This window comes from Rhinoraja longicauda, chromosome 39 (genome assembly GCF_053455715.1).
Source record: "Rhinoraja longicauda isolate Sanriku21f chromosome 39, sRhiLon1.1, whole genome shotgun sequence".
Classification (NCBI taxonomy): Eukaryota; Metazoa; Chordata; class Chondrichthyes; order Rajiformes; family Arhynchobatidae; genus Rhinoraja; species Rhinoraja longicauda.
Window position 1 is genome coordinate 6864791 of NC_135991.1, and position 12785 is coordinate 6877575.

General features: G+C 58.6%; 1 pseudogene; it reads right to left on the reverse strand.

Moving 5' to 3' along the window:
- Positions 1-1377: 1377 nt before the first annotated feature.
- LOC144611167 (dynamin-1-like protein) lies at positions 1378-11108 on the reverse strand (annotated as a pseudogene).
- Positions 11109-12785: the final 1677 nt, after the last annotated feature.

Genomic DNA, 12785 nt, shown 5'->3' on the forward strand with positions numbered 1-12785 from the left:
TTCGGTTTCCTCCCACACTCCAAAGACGTTCGGGTTTGTAGGTTAATAGGCTTGGTGAATGTCAAGATTGTCCACAGTGGGTGCAGGATGTGTTAATGTGCGGGGATCGCTGGTCGGCGCGGACCCGGTGGGCCGAAAGGGCCTGTTTCCGCGCTGTATCTCTAAACTAAAATTAAACGAAACTAAAAAGGGTCTCGACCCGAAACGTCACCCATTCCTTCTCTCCAGAGATGCTGCCTGTCCCGCTGAGTTACTCCAGCGTTTTGTGTCTACCTATTTTCTATGCACTTACACCGATCAGCCAAAACATGACGCCCACTGACAGGCGAAGTGAATAACATTGATTATCTTGTTACAATGGCACCTGTCAAGGGGTGGGATATATTAGGCAGCAAGTGAACAGTCAGTTCTTGAAGTTGACGTGTTGGATGCAGGAGAAATGGGCAGGAGTAAAGTCCTGAGCGACTTTGACAAGGGCCAAATTGTTCTGGCCAGACGACTGGGTCAGAGCATCTCTGAAACGGCAAGGCTTGTGGGGTGCTCCCGGTCAGCATTGGTGAGTACCGACCGTCAATGGTCCGAGGAGGGACAAACCACAAACCGGCGACAGGCAGGGTGTTGGGCGCCCGAGGCTCATCGATGCACGAGGGCAACGAAGGTTATCCCGTCTGGTCCGAACCGACAGAAGGTCGACTGTGGCACAAGTCACAGAAAATGTTAATGGTGGTCACGGGAGGAATGTGTCACAATACACAGTGCATCGCACCCTGCTGCGTATGGGGCTGCACATATTCTTGCTATTGAGGGCGTGCAGCGAAGGTTCACCAGGTTAATTCCCGGAATGGCGGGACTGTCATATGTTGAAAGACTGGAGCGACTAGGCTTGTATACACTGGAATTTAGAAGGATGAGAGGAGATCTTATCGAAACGTATAAGATTATTAAGGGGTTGGACACGTTAGAGGCAGGAAACATGTTCCCAATGTTGGGGGAGTCCAGAACCAGGGGCCACACAGTTTAAGAATAAGGGGTCCGCCATTTAGAACTGAGATGAGGAAAAACTTTTTCAGTCAGAGAGTTGTGAATCTGTGGAATTCTCTGCCTCAGAAGGCAGTGGAGGCCAATTCTGTGAATGCATTCAAGAGAGAGCTGGATAGAGCTCTTAAGGATAGCGGAGTCAGGGGGTATGGGGAGAAGGCAGGAACGGGGTACTGATTGAGAATGATCAGCCAGGATCACATTGAATGGCGGTGCGTACAGGCTCGAAGGGCCGAATGGCCTCCTCCTGCACCTATTGTCTATTGTCACACGGAGGACCAACAGCATGTTAGGCAGGTGGGCGTGACGTTTTGGCTGGTCGGTGTGTTTTCTGTGCTTCTATGTTTTCCGGAACCTCCCGCGATCGTGTACCTTGTTGGTCCCTGTCATCCGCTCCGTCTCGCTCTCGATCTCCTGCCGGATCTCCTCAAAGTCCACAAGGATCTGCGGGGACACGGTCGACAGTCGTTAACCCTGTAAGCCCTCCGCGTTCTCCCGGGCCTGCCTGGCGAGGAGGTGGGGAGGGAAAGGGAGGAGAGGGCAGGAGAGGGGAGGGGATGGAAAGGCTGGAAAAGGGTCCCGACACTGGGCGGCACGGCGGTAGAGTTGCTGCCTCACAGCGCCGGAGACCCGGGTTCCATCCCGACTGTGGGCGCTGTCCGTACGGAGTTTGTACGTTCTCCCCGTGACCTGCGTGGGTTTTCTCCCAGATCTTCGGTTCCCTCCCACACTCCAAAGACGTACGGGTTTGTAGGTTAATTGGCATCACAGAGGATCTGAAGTGGGCAACGCACATTGCCGTACTGGTGGGTAAGGCAAAGCAGCGCCTTTACCTCCTTAGACAGCTGAGGAAATTCAGAGTGTCTCTGAGGATCCTTCATTGCTTCTACTCTGGGGCTGTAGAAAGCATCCTGTCCGGCAACATTACAGTCTGGTTTGGGAACAGCTCTGCCCAGGACAGGATGGCCCTGCGGAGAGTAGTGCGTTCGGCAGAACGCACCATGGGAACTACACTCGTCCCCCTGCAGGACCTATACATCAGGAGGTGCAGATCCAGAGTCAGCAACATTATGAGGGACCCCTCCCACCCCAGCAACGGACTGTTCCAGCAGCTACGGTCAGGCAAACGCCTCCGCTGTCACGCTGTGAAAACAGAGAGGATGAGACGGAGTTTCTTCCCACAGGCCATCAGGACTGTTAACTTTTATAACTCCAGGGACTACATTTTGTCTACACTATATTAACTTTATTTATATGCTGTAACTGTCATTCTTTTTTGAGCACAATCCGCAGGCGTTGCCACTTTCATTTCACTGCACATCGTGTATGTGTACGTAACAAATAAACTTGACTTGACTTGGTAAATGTAAAAATTGTCCCTAGTGGGTGTAGGATAGTGTTAGTGTGTGGGGATCGCTGGCCAGTGCGGACCCGTTGGGCCTGTTTCCGTGCTGTATCTCTAAACTAAACTAATCCTGCATGAGCTTTCTCCGGATGCTCCGGTTTCCTCCCACACTCCAAAGACGTCTGGGTTTGTAGGTTAATTGGCCCTCTGTAAAGTGCCCCTGGTGAGTAGGGAGTGGATGGGAAAGTCAAGTCAATTTTATTTGTACAGCACATTTAAAAACAACCCACGTTGACCAAAGTGCTGTACATCAGTTCAGGTACTATGAACGAACGTACAATGGCACACAAACATAACAGCACATACATAAACAGTTCACAGCGCCCCCTCAGAGGGCCTCAAACGCTAGGGAGTAGAAATAGGTTTTGAGCCTGGACTTAAAGGAGTGGATGGAGGGGCAGTTCTGATGGGGAGAGGGATGCTGTTCCACAGTCTAGAAGCTGCAACCGCAGCACTGTGGCACAGCGGTAGAGTTGCTGCCTTACAGCGAATGCAGCGCCGGAGACTCAGGTTCGATCCTGACTACGGGCGCCGTCTGTACGGAGTTTGTACGTTCTCCCCGTGACCTGCGTGGGTTTTCACCGAGATCTTCGGTTTCCTCCCACACTCCAAAGGCGTGCAGGTATGTAGGTAAATTGGCTGGGCAAATGTAAAATTTGTTCCTAGTGGGTGCAGGATAGTGTTAATGTGCGGGGATCGCTGGGCTGCGCGGACCCGGTGGGCCGAAGGGCCTGTTTCTGCGCTGTATCTCTAAATCTAAAAAAAAATCTACCCGCTGCGCCACCGTGCCACCAGTTGCCTGATAACAGCCGGGAAGAAACTGTCCCTGAATCTGGAGGTGTGCGTCTCCACACTTCTGTACCTCTTGCCCGATGGGAGAGGGGAGAAGAGGGGGTGACTGGGGTGTGACTGGTCCTTGATTCTGCTGCTGGCCTTGCTGAGGCAGCGTGAGGTGTAGATGGAGGCGATGGAAGGGAGGTTTGTTTGTTTGTGCGTGCGTGATGGTCTGGGCTGCTGGCCTTGCCGAGGCAGCGTCAGGTGCAGATGGGCAGGGCGCAGCTCGTTCTCTTGATAAGAGCTGGAGGCAGTGTGGGCATTACCTTATTCTTGCAATGCAGAAAGGTCCCCCATTCCTCAGCAACGATCCCTGGAGAGAGGCAGGTCACAGAGTCACACAGTGTGGAAACAGGCCCTTCAGCCCAACCCACCCTGCTGGCCCACATGCCCCATCTACACCAGTCACACAGTGTGGAAACAGGCCCTTCAGCCCAACTCGCCCACACCGACCAACATGCCCCATCTACACTAGTCCCACCTGCCCACACCGACCAACATGCCCCATCTACACTAGTCCCACCTGCCCACACTGACCAACATGCCCCATCTACACTAGTCCCACCTGCCCACACCGACCAACATGCCCCATCTACACTAGTCCCACCTGCCCACACCGACCAACATGCCCCATCTACACTAGTCCCACCTGCCCACACCGACCAACATGCCCCATCTACACTAGTCCCACCTGCCCACACCGACCAACATGCCCCATCCACACTAGTCCCACCTGCCCACACCGCCCAACATGCCCCATCTACACTAGTCCCACCTGCCCACACCGCGCAACATGCCCCATCCACACTAGTCCCACCTGCCCACACCGACTAACATGCCCCATCTACACTAGTTCCACCTGGCCATGTTTGGCCCATATCCCTCCAAACCTGTCCTATCCATGTACCTGTCTAAATAGACAATAGACAACAGGTGCAGGAGGAGGCCATTCGGCCCCTCGAGCCAGCACCACCATTTAATGTGATCATGGCTGATCATTCTCAATCAGTACCCCGTTCCTGCCTTCTCCCCATACCCCCTGACTCCGCTCTCCTTAAGAGCTCTATCCAGCTCTCTCTTGAATGCATCCAGAGAATTGGCCTCCACTGCCCTCTGAGGCAGAGAATTCCACAGATTCACAACTCTCTGACTGAAAAAGTTTTTCCTCATCTCCGTTCTAAATGGCCGACCCCTTATTCTTAAACTGTGTGTGGCCCCTGGTTCTGGACTCCCCCAACATTGGGAACATGTTTCCTGCCTCTAACGTGTCCAACCCTTTAATAATCTTATACCTTTCGATAAGATCCCCTCTCATCCTTCTAAATTCCAGTGTATACAAGCCTAGTCGCTCCAGTCTTTCAACAAATGTTGCGATAGCCCCTGCCTCAACTACCTCCTCTGAGTTCCATACACCCACCACCCTTTGAGTGGAAAAGTTACCTTTCGAGTTCCTATTAAATCTTTCCTCTTGAAGGACCGATTGAAGGGCAGAGAATTGTGAAGCCAGCGGATGGAATGGAGGGGAGAAGGTGGGGACAAGCTCAGCAGTAGAGCTGCTGCCCTACAGCCCACCAGGTTCCTATCCAGTCTGAAGGAGGGTCTCTCCACAGATGCTGCCCGTCCCGCTGAGTTACTCCAGCACTTTGTGTGTTACCTTCGAGTTAAACCAGCATCTGCAGTTCCTTCTCACACAGGTCCCTATTAGATGTGTAGGAAAGAACTGCAGATGCTTGTTTAAATCGAAGGTAGACACAAAATGCTGGAGGAGCCTGGTCAAGATTGAACCTGGGTCTCTCGACATCAGGTCATGAATAATAGGATCAGAATTAAACCGTCAAGTCTACTCCATTCAATCACGGCTGATCTATCTCTCCCTCCTAACCCCATTCTCCTGCCTTCTCCCCATAACCCCTGACACCCGCACTAATCAACAACAACCTCCTACGGCACCCCACCACTGGCCACGTTCCCTCCGTAACTCCCTGGTCCACTCGTCCCTTCCTACCCAAACCACCCCATCCCCGGGCACTTTCCCCTGCGACCGCACGAGATGCAACACCTGTCCCTTTACCTCCCCCCTCAACTCCATCCAAGGACCCAAACAGTCTTTCCAGGTGAGACAAAGGTTCACCTGCACCTCCTCCAACCTCATCTATTGTATCCGCTGCTCTAGATGTCAACTTCTTTACATCGTGAAACCAAACGCAGGCTCGGCGATCGTTTCGCTCAACACCTTCGCTCAGTCCGCCTTAACCAACCTGATCTCCCGGTGGCTGAGCACTTCACCTCCCCCTCCCACTCCAGACAGCGCCCGTGGTCGGGATTGATCCCGGGTCTCCGGCGCTGCATTCGCTGTAAGGCAGCAACTCTACCGCTGCGCCACCGTGGGTCCCAGTTCCCCCCCCCACCCACCAGCTCCGGGGCGGTGACGAAGCGGGCTAGCGGTGGCCCTTCGGCCCCTCACCATTGTCCCCTCCGGCCGCCCGCCTCCGGTCTTCCTGCGAGGCCACATTGACGAGTTGTAGCACGAGGGGGGCGGCGGGTGACGATGCCCGATCCCCGGGGTAGAAAGTCCCTGCCGACGATGCCCTCCAGCACCGAGCTCTTGCCACTGCTCTGCCCAGATAGGGAGGGAGAGAGGAGGAGGGTTAGTCCTTGCCCTTGGCATCTGCTTACAGAGAAAATAGGTGGAGTAGGCCATTCGGCCCTTCCAGCCAGCGCCGCCATTCAATATGATCACGGCTGATCATCCACAATCAGTGCCCCGTTCCTGCTTTCTCCCATACCCCTTGATTCCGTTAGCCCCAAGAGCTAAATCTAACTCTCTCTTGAAAGCATCCAGTGAATCGGCCTCCACTGCCCTCTGTGGCAGAGAATCCCACACATTCACAACTCTCTGGGTGGAAAGGTTTCTCCTCATCTCAGTCCGAAATGGCCGTCCCCTTATTCTTAAACTGCGTGTGGCCCCTAGTCACCCTCATAGCCTTGCCCTTCATTTATTTCCTCTTCCTCCCCCTCATTTATTCCCTTCTATCCTCTCCCTCCCTCATTTATTCCCTCGATCTCTCTCAGCCCTCTCCCTCATCCCTCCCTCCCTCATTTATTCCCTCGTTATCTCTTCCCCTCATCCTTCTCCCATCCTCTCCCTCATCCCCACCCTCCCTCCCTCCCTCATCTCTTCATTCATTCATTCATTCACCCCTTCACCCTCATCTCCCTCACCCCCCCCATTTATTCCCTCCCTCCACCCTCTCCCCTCACCTCCATTCATTCACCCCTTCCCTCCCTCCCCCATTTATTCCCTCCTTCCCTCCCTCATTCATTCCCACCTTCCCTCCCTCCACCCTCTATGCTTCCCTCCCTCATCCCTTCCTTCCTTCATTCAATCCCTCCTTCATTCATCCCCTCCTTCCTCATTCACCCCCTCATCTCCCTCTCTCCTCCTCCCTCCTTCATTCCACCTTCCCTCCCTCCCTCCTCCTTCCCTTTCATTCCCTTCACCCTCTTCCCCTCAATCCTCATCATCCCCTCCTCTCTCCATATCACCTCATCTTTCCCTCTTCCTCCCTCCCTCCTCCTCCCTCCTTCCCACCCTCATTCATCCCCTCCTCTCTTTCATTCCCTTCTTCCCTCCCTCCACCCCCTCCCCCTCCCCCTCCTCTCCCCTCACCTCCCTCTCTCCCCTCATCCTCCTTCCCTCCATTTATTCCCTTCCTTCCATCCTCCCTCCCTCATAACTCATTCCTAGCCTCCCTCATTCACCCCCTCCTCCCTCATTCATTCCCTCCTTCCCTCCCTTTCATTCATTCCCTCCTTTCCTCCACCCTCATTTATACCCTCCTTCCCTCCTCCACCCTCTCTCCTTCCCTCCCTCCACCCCCTCATTCTCTCCCCTCACCTCCCTCATGCCTCATCCCTCCCCATCACCTCATCTCTCCCCCTCCCTCATTCCCTCCCTCCCTCCCTCCTACCTCCCTCCCCTCATCTCTCCCCATCACCTCTCCTCTCTCCCCATCACCTCATCTCTCCCTCTCTCCCTCCCTCCCTCATTCATCCCCTCCCTCCCTCCCTCCCTCATTCACCCCCTCCTCCTTCATTCATCCCCTCCTTCCTCATTCATCCTTCACCCTCATTCATTCCCTCCTTCCCTCCCTCTCTCCTTCCCTCCCTCATTCATTCCCCCCTTCCCCCTCCTTCTCTCCCCTCCCCTCCCTCCCTCCCCTCATCCCTCCCTCCATGCTCCCTCCCTCATAATTCATTCCTAGCCTCCCTCATCCATCCCCTCCTCCCTCATTCATTCCCTCCCTCCCTCCTCCCTCCCTCCCTCATTCATTCCCTCTACCCTCCCTCCCTCATTCATTCCCTTCACCCTCTCCCCCTCATCCCCTCCTCTCTCCCCATCACCTCATCTCTCCCTCTTCCTCCCTTCGTCCTCCTCCCTCCTTTCCACCCTCATTCATCCCCTCCTCTCTCATTCATTCCCTTCTTCCCCCCCTCTCCCCTCACCTCCCTCTCTACCTTCCCTCCTCCCTCATTCACCCCTCCTCCCTTTCACCCCTCCTCCCTCATTCACCCCTCCTCCCTCATTCATCCCCTCCTTCCTCATTCATCCCCTCCTCTCTTTCATTCCCTCCTTTCCTCCCTCATTCATTCCCTCCTTCCCTCCACCCTCATTTATACCCTCCTTCCCTCATTCATCCCCCTCCCCCATTCATCCCTTCCTCTCTTTCATTCCCTCCTTCCCTCCTCCCTCCCTCATTCATCCCCTCCATCCCTCCCTCCTTCCACCCTCCCTCCTTTCCTCCCTTATTCATTCCACCCTCATTCATACCCTCCTTCCCTCCCTCCACCCCCTCATTCTCTCCCTCACCTCCCTCCATCCTCCCCTCATTCCTCATCCCTCCACCCTCCCTCCCTTTCATTCCCTTCACCCTCTTCCCCTCAATCCCTCGTCCCCTCCTCTCTCCCCATCACCTCATCTTTCCCTCATTCGTCATCCCTCCACCCTCTTCCCCTCAATCCCTCCCCATCACCTCATCTTTCCCTCTCTCCTCCCTCCCTCCTTCCCACCCTCATTCATCCCCTCCTCTCTCATTCGTTCCCTTCTTCCCTCCCTCCACCCCCCTCTCCCTCCTCCTCTCCCCTCATCCCTCCTTCCCTCCATTTATTCCCTCCTTCATCCTCCCCCCCTCATAACTTATTCCTAGCCTCCCTCATTCACCCCCTCCTCCTCATTCACCCCCTCCTCCCTCATTCATCCTCCCCCCCCTCATCCCCTCCTCTCCCCATCACCCCCTCCCTCCCTCATTCACCCCCTCCTCCCTCATTCACCCCTCCTCCCTCATTCATCCTCCCCCTCATCTCTCCCCATCACCCCCTCCTCCCTCATTCATCCCCTCCTCCCTCCCCTTCACCTCATCTCTCCCTCTTCCTCCTTCTCTCCCCTCACCTCCCCCCTCATTCACCCCCTCCCTCCCTCATTCACCCTCTCTCCCCCTCATCTCTCCCTTCACCACCTCCTCCCTCATCCCTACCCTACCTCCCCCTCCCCCATTCATTCCCTTCACCCTCTCCCCCTCAATCCCTCCCTCCCCTCCCCCCTCATTCACCCCCCTCCCTCCCTCATTCACCCCTCCCTCCCTCCCTCCCTCATTCACCCCTCTCCCCCCTCCCTCCCTCATTCACACCCTCTCCCCCCCCTCCCTCCCTCATTCACCCCCCCTCCCTCCCTCCCTCATTCACCCCCCCCTCCCTCATTCACCCCCCCTCCCCTCCCTCATTCACCCCTCTCCCCCTCCCTCCCTCATTCACCCCCCCTCCCTCCCTCATTCACCCCTCTCCCCCCCCCTCCCTCCCTCCCTCCCTCATTCACACCCCCTCCCTCCCTCCCCCCCTCATTCACCCCCCCTCCCTCATTCACCCCCCCCTCCCTCCCTCATTCACCCCCCTCCCTCCCTCATTCACCCCTCTCCCCCCTCCCTCCCTCATTCACCCCCTCCCTCCCCCCTCCTCCCTCATTCACCCCCCTCCCTCCCCCCTCCTCCCCTCCTCCCTCATTCACCCCCTCCCTCCCTCATTCACCCCTCTCCCCCCTCCCTCCCTCATTCACCCCCCTCCCTCCCTCCCTCCCTCATTCACACCCCCTCCCTCCCTCCCCCCCTCATTCACACCCCCCTCCCTCCCTCCCTCATTCACCCACCCCTCCCTCCCTCATTCACCCCCCTCCATCCCTCATTCACCCCTCTCCCCCCTCCCTCCCTCATTCACCCCCCTCCCTCCCTCCCTCACCCCCCCTCCCTCCCTCCCTCCCTCATTCATCCCCCCTCCCTCCCTCATTCACCCCCCTCCCTCCCTCCCTCATTCACCCCCCTCCCTCCCTCCTCATTCACCTCGTCCCTCCCTCCTTCACCCTCGTCCCTCCCTCCCTCATTCATCCCCTCCTCTCTCATTCATTCCCTCCTTCCGTCCCTCATTTATTCCTTCCCTCCTCATCCATTCATCCCCTCCCCCCCTCATTCCCCCCCTCCCCTCCCCTACCCTACCTCCTCCCCCCTCATTCCCCCCTCCCTCCACCCCCCTCTTCACCCCTCCCTTCCCTCATTCACCCCTCCCCCTCATTCACCCACCCTCCCTCCCTCCCTCCCTCCCTCATTCACCCTCCCTCCCTCCCTCATTCATCCCCCCTCCCTCCCTCATTCACCCCCCCTCCCTCCCTCATTCACCCCTCTCCCCCCACCCTCCCTCATTCACCCCCCCTCCCTCCCTCCCTCATTCACCTCCCTCCCACCCTCATTCACCCCCCTCCCTCCCTCATTCACCCCCCTCCCTCCCTCCCTCATTCACCTCGTCCCTCCCTCCCTCATTCACCCCCCTCCCTCCCTCATTCACCCCCCTCCTCCCTCATTCACCCCCCTCCCTCCCTCCCTCATTCACCCCCCTCCCTCCCTCATTCACCCCCCCCTCCCTCCCTCCCTCATTCACCTCGTCCCTCCCTCCTTCACCTCGTCCCTCCCTCCCTCATTCATCCCCTCCTCTCTCATTCATTCCCTCCTTCCCTCCCTCATTTATTCCTTCCCTCCCTCCTCCCTCCCTCCTCCTTCCTCCCTCATCCCTCCTTCCTCCCTCATCCCTCCTCTCTCCCTCCTCCCTCCCTCCCTCCTCCCTCCCTCCTCACCCCCTCCCTTCCCTCATTCACCCCCTCTCCCTCATTCACCCCCCCTCCTCCCCTCCCTCATCCCTCATCCCTCCCCCCTCTCCCACTCCCCCCTCCCCCCTCATCCCTCCCTCATCCCTCCTTCCTCCCTCCCTCATCCCTCCCTCCCCCCTCATCCCTCCCTCCCCCCTCATCCCTCCCTCCCCCCTCATCCCTCCCTCCTCCCTCCCTCATCCCTCCCTCCTCCCTCATCCCTCCCTCATCCCTCCCTCCCTCCCTCATCCCTCCCTCCCTCATCCCTCCCTCCCTCATCCCTCCCTCCCCCCTCATCCCTCCCTCCCCCCTCATCCCTCCCTCCTCCCTCCCTCATCCCTCATCCCTCCCTCCTCCCTCATCCCTCCCTCCTCCTCACCGCCTCCCTTCCCTCATTCACCCCCTCTCCCTCATTCACCCCCCCTCCTCCCCTCCCTCCTCCCTCATCCCTCATCCCCCCTCCCCCCCCCCTCCCTCCTCCCTCCTCCCTCATCCCTCCCTCCTCCCCCCCCCCTCCCCCCCCTCCCACCTGGCTGCCGACCACCACTATCTGCGGCAGCTGCAGCAGTTCGGCGCCCAGACAGCCGAAGATCTCCTGCAGTTTGTTGACGACCGGGATGAGAGCGTCCATCGCCCCCGCGCGCCGCCCGGCCACCCCCTCTCATTGGTCCGGAGCCGCAGCTCCCGCCCCCCCCAAACCGCTCCCGTCCCGCCCCCTCGCTGCTCCCATTGGCCCACGGCCCCGTCGCTCAAGGCCAAACCCGCCCCCTCGCTGCTCCCATTGGCCCACGGCCCCGTCGCTCAAGGCCCAACCCGCCCCCTCTCTGCCCCCATTGGTTCAGAGCCGCTGCTCCCGCCCTATAGCCCGGCTTCCATTGGCCTAGAGTCACGTCACTCATCATGGCACCCGGCTCCCTTCTCGTTGGTCCAGAGCCGCAGCTCCGGCCCCCTAAGCCAACCCCCATTGGCCCAGAGGCCCGTCGCTCAATCTGGCACCCGGCTCCCCACTCATTGGACTAGAGCCCTGTCACTCCACCGTCAATCCGCCCCCTCGCTACTCTCATTGGCTTCATAGACGATGATCCCGCCCTATAGCCTGGCTCCCATTGGTCCAAATCCCCGTCACTCAGCATGGCACCCGGCCCCCTCTCATTGGCCAACAGTGCCAATCCCGCCCCTCACCGCTCTCATTAGTCCGTAGCCACCGCTCCCGCCTCTTCAACCTGATCCCATTGGCCCACAGCCCCGTCACTCAGCCTTGCACCTGGCTCCCCTCTCCTTGGCCCAGAGCCGCAGCTCCCGCTTCTTCAAACGGCTCCCATTGGCCTAGAGCACCGTCACTCAGCCTTGCAACCGGCAACCCTCTCATTGGCCCAGAGCCGCAGCTCCCGCCCCTTAACCCAACCCCCATTGGCCCACATCCCCGCCACTCAATCACAATTCCGCCCCCTCGCTGTTCCCATTGGCCCGCAGCCCCCCGTCACTCAGCCGCCCCTTCAATCGGCTCTCATTGGCACAAGTCCCCGACACTCAGCGCCAATACCACCCCCGGCCCCGGCCCCGGCACCCCCCTTCATTGGCCCAGAGCCCATAGTCCCGCCCACCAGAGCAACTCCTATTGGCCACAACCGCCGTCATTCAGCCGTGAACCTGCCCAATGGCCCGTCACCCTCTGGTCCCACCCCCGTGTCTCAGCCCCTCCTCTCTCCTCCCATTGATCTGTCACTCACCATTCCCTGCGCCCGCTCCCATTGATCGATTCTCCGTCACTCAGCACCTCCTCTCTCCTCGCATTGGATCAAAGCTAAACCCGCCCCCCCCCCCCCGATCCCACTCCCATTGGCCCACATCCCCGTCACTCACCATTCTCCTGAGCCCGCCCCTCAGACCCGCTTCCATTGGCTCAGCCGCCCGTCACTCGCCATTCTCCTGAGCCCGCCCCCTTAGCCCCGCTCCCATTGGCCCACATCCCCGTCACTCACCATTCTCCTGAGCCCGCCCCTCAGACCCGCTTCCATTGGCTCAGCCGCCCGTCTCTCGCCATTCTCCTGAGCCCGCCCCCTTAGCCCCGCTCCCATTGGCCCACATCCCCGTCACTCACCATTCTCCTGAGCCCGCCCCTCAGACCCGCTTCCATTGGCTCAGCCGCCCGTCTCTCGCCATTCTCCTGAGCCCGCCCCCTTAGCCCCGCTCCCATTGGCCCACATCCCCGTCACTCACCATTCTCCTGAGCCCGCCCCTCAGACCCGCTTCCATTGGCTCAGCCGCCCGTCTCTCGCCATTCTCCTGAGCCCGCCCCCTTAGCCCCGCTCCCATTGGCCC